Raw genomic sequence first — 4,261 nt, forward strand, 5'->3', positions numbered from 1 at the left:
ATCACTGGTAGAGAACTGGGCTGTGCATTGGTATACCAAATTGATCTTTGAACTGTCGCTGGGTGCTGCTTAATGGATTTAAGATCTTCAAAGGAAGATTGGTGGTGTTTGGGAGTATCTGGGCCTGTATAATGCATGAGTTGTGCATCATGGGAAGGAGAGAGCAAATGGCTTCATGTAATAATCTGAGGCACTGATCAAACCTCACCTCACCAGGGTCCCCCTTTGTTTTTAGCTTAGGATAGGGGGGTTTTAGGGCTATTTAGTGAGTAGTCTGTGTGGTTTAGTACCTCCTGGACCTCAGCCTGCCCTTCCATGGGTAGTGCAGTTGATGTGGGAAATGGGACTGATCCTGCAGGTGTATTCCTTCAGCTGTTGCCTTTCAGGGTCCTCCCAAGTGTTGCACTATCTTGCTGCACAAGTAGTCTATGAGGAGTTCCAGCTTTGTAAAAATAGTTTAAAATTACATTATGTATCTTCTAGGACTCAGTTTCTTTTCCCATCCGATTTTAAAACGTATTATTCGAGCAAATGAAACTCAGCTGCCCAAGTAATAATAATATTGTACAAAAATAACATGCTCACTTCTGTGAAAATGCATTTCTCTACAATTCCTGAATGAATCCTAGTTATGCTAGCTCTGAGAATCAATGTTATCTTTGGGTTTTAGATGTAGACTTTGAAAATGTGTGTTTTTTTTCTTTTACCATCAAGATTTATATATCCAGCACCAGTCCTGCAATGAAGATGTACCAGTTAAGGTTTTATTCTAATTTCTCTCCCATACACTTCAACACATATGTTGTCCTTCTCATTTCATTTACTGTCACTTATATGTCTATCCCACAGTGGCCTGTCACAGATGTGATTTGATGTTATTTAGTAGCTCCTGAGGTCATGCAACACAAGGCCTTCATTATGATAAAATTGAAGTAGTGAGAGTTCATAGAGACTTCTAGATTTGGTTTTACATCTTATGTGGAAATATTTAAGAAAACCAGGATGAGCTTAATGATCTGACTCAGCTCTTCCCACCCCACAATTCCTATTCATCAGAGACTCAGAAAGGGTTTCTATAACAAAGCATTACACACAAGACCTAGTTAAATTCAAAAAATTGTTTTTGTTTTTTAATTTGTCTAACCCTTTCCAGCTTTTACAAAGCAATTAAAGCTCACTGGCCTGGGAGTAACCTCCATCGGCCAACTTTGGCCAGCAAAGAGTATCAAAGAAATTAATACACTATCAGCAGAAACGAGGAGGGACGACGTGGGAAAAGAATTAGGCCGAGGCCTCAATGGTGCATTCCCAGGCAAAATGTCCAGTCTCACCACAGAGGTAACAGCTGACTTCTAATACTTTCTTGCAATTGATGGCCACATGTCCAAGTTCCCCGCACTTGTAACACTGCACCTTGTGGCAGTCTTTCTGCATATGGCCAGGTTGGCCACAACAATAGCACTTGAGGTCATCTGCCTGCTGGCAGTCTCGAGCCAGGTGGCCTAGTCTGCCGCAGTTGTAGCAGCTCTGCTGCCGCTCTCTCTTGGGCTCCTTGCAGTCCTTGGCGATGTGGCCGCCTGCGCCGCAGTTGTAGCAGGCGTCCTCCTCCAGATCACAGTCCCTGACAAGATGTCCGGACTCCCCGCAGCGGTAGCAGAAGTCTAACAGGGATGCGGGATAAATATGGAGCCCTCTGCCCCAGCCCCTCGGTCCTCCTCGCCCCCGTCTCGCAGCAGTAGGGCATTCCCTGGCCCAGTGGCCAGCTTGGCCACAACTGAAACATTAGTCGTTGCTGGTCATGGCTGCGCTGACAGCCTTGGTTTCTGAGGGGCCGCATTGGCGAAAACTCGCACACAGGCTCAGCGCCAGGCGCTGGTCTGCACAGGGTCCTCCAGGCCGCTGTGCACCGCTCTGTAATTTCGTTATGACTGCATAATCCAGTGTGTGAGGAATGACTCAGTAGACCAGGGTGTGTGTGTGTGTGTGTGTGTGTGTGTGTTCATAGGCCTGTGCATGTGCACGTGAGTAGTTCACATTTCCCTGATCCATCCATTAGTTGGACATGTGGGCCCTTTCCATACCTTGCCTACTTGTAAATAAATAGCAAATTGCGCTCCTCTCCTGTAGTAGCCTGATTTATATTCCTTTGCAACTCTGAATGGAAGGGTAGGTTTTTGTTTTTTTAACTTTTTGAGTAACTTCTACATTGATTCCCACAGTGGTTGCATTACCTTCCATTCTCTCCAACAGCATATGAGGGTTCCCTTCTCCCTGCATCTTGTTCAGGATTTGTTATTTGTGGGTTTTTTTGGGTGGGGTTTGTTTGTGGGGCCTGAACTCTGGGCCTGGGCACTCTCCCTCAGCTCTTTAGCTCAAGGCTAGTGCTCTACCAATTGAGCTCCAGTGCCACTTACGGCTTTTTTCTTTTTGCTTATGTGGTACTGAGGAATTGAACCCACGGCAGCAGCCATGTAAGGCAAGCGCTCTACCATTGAGCCACCTTCCCAGCCCCTATTTGTGCTTTTGATCATGGTCATTCTGAATGATTGTAATGAGCTGGAATCTCATTGTCATTTGGATTTGTGTTTTCTGTATGGTCTTGGATGTTGAGCATTTCCTTATTGATTAGTCATTAGTACTTCTTTTAAGAAGTATCTGCTCTCTTGCCCATGTAATTGTAACCCCTCTATACAGGATTTTCACAATAAAAATACATAAAAATTTAAAAAAATCTGGTCAAATCATTGGGCAATTTATTAATTGATACTTTAAGAGGCCGATTTGTTTAAGCTCCCCTATATATTCTCAATATTAGTCTCTTGGCACTGCTTCTGCTGCTTCTGCTTTTCTCCCATTCTGTAGGTAGTCTTTTCAGCTGAGTGTTTATATCCTTTGCTATGCAGAAGGTTTTAGCTTGATGTAATACCATTTGTCAATCTTTGCTCCTATTTACTGAGCTACTGGAGTTCTATTCAGAAACTTTCTGTCTATACTAATAAATTCAATGGGTGTTTTAAAGTATGAACCAGCTTTTATTAAACAACAAAGCAGAAATGCTTGAGCTCTTCAGCTGAAGGCACGCGCCCTGCCACTTGAGCCACAGAGCCACTTCCAGTATTCTGAGTGGCTTATTGAAGAGTCTCCCAGAGTTTCTTACCAGGGCTGGTTTGAACCGCAATCCTCAGATCTCAGCCTTCTGAGTAGCTAGGATTACAGGCATGAACAACAGTCACCCCGCTAGTCTTTGATTTTTATATCCTGCTGTGTTGGCCAAAGTTTTCATCAGCTTTAGGAACTTGGAAAAAATCTTTAGGGTCCATTAGGGATGGGATCCTATCATATATAAATAGGGATAATTGGGATAATTTTATTTCCTCCTCTACTATTTGAGTTTGTGTTAGTTCTATATCTTTCCTTATTGCTGTAGCTAGCAATCACAGTAATGTACTGAATAAGAGTTGAGATAGGGCTGGGAAGGTGGCTCAGTGGTAATGTGCTTGCCTTGTATGCATGAGGCCCTGGGTTCGATTCCTTAGAACCACATAAGCAGAAAAACCTGGAAGTGGCCTTGTGGCTCAAGTGATAGACCGCTGGCCTTGAGCTGAAAAGCTGAGGGACAGTGCCCAGGCCCAGAGTTCAGGCCCCTTGACCAACAACAAACAAGAGTTGAGATAGTGGATACATTTATCTTTTCCCAGTTTGATAGGAAATGGTTTTGATTTTTTCCTTTTTAGCATGATGTTGACAGTAGGTGTATTCACCCAGCCCTTCTTATGTTAAGGTAAATTCTTTCTATTCTTAATTTCTTCACAGATTTTAGTAAAAAAGTGATGTTGAATTTTGATAAAGGCCTTTTCTACATGAATTTAGATGATCACTTTTCTTTTGTCCCTTTTTAAAATATTTTATGTTTGCTTATAAAGTAGGTATACAAGGAAGTTTCAATTCTGTAAGTGAGGTTATGTGTACAATGCATCTTGATCAGTGTCACCCATTCCATTGTCCTCCCCCATTTTCTCCTTCTCATTCCCACCATCAAGTTATATAGTTCAGTTTTTACATACTATACATTGAATAGAATGACTGCATTGGTTCCCAGTAAATTGTTTCTTGATTGGTCATCAAAAGTTCCAGCAGCAAAGTTCTTTGACTCTTTTTTTTAAATTTAATTTTACTTTATTTGTGAACATACTGTACAGAGGGGTTACAATTGCATGGGCAGGATAATGCGTATATTTCTTACCAAGCATTGCAGCCTCCT

General features: G+C 42.5%; 1 pseudogene; it reads right to left on the reverse strand.

Moving 5' to 3' along the window:
• Positions 1-1,281: 1,281 nt before the first annotated feature.
• Positions 1,282-1,800, reverse strand: LOC106001637 (annotated as a pseudogene).
• Positions 1,801-4,261: the final 2,461 nt, after the last annotated feature.

The sequence above is a fragment of the Dipodomys ordii genome, unplaced genomic scaffold, assembly GCF_000151885.1.
Source record: "Dipodomys ordii isolate 6190 unplaced genomic scaffold, Dord_2.0 Scaffold334, whole genome shotgun sequence".
NCBI classification, from domain to species: domain Eukaryota; kingdom Metazoa; phylum Chordata; class Mammalia; order Rodentia; family Heteromyidae; genus Dipodomys; species Dipodomys ordii.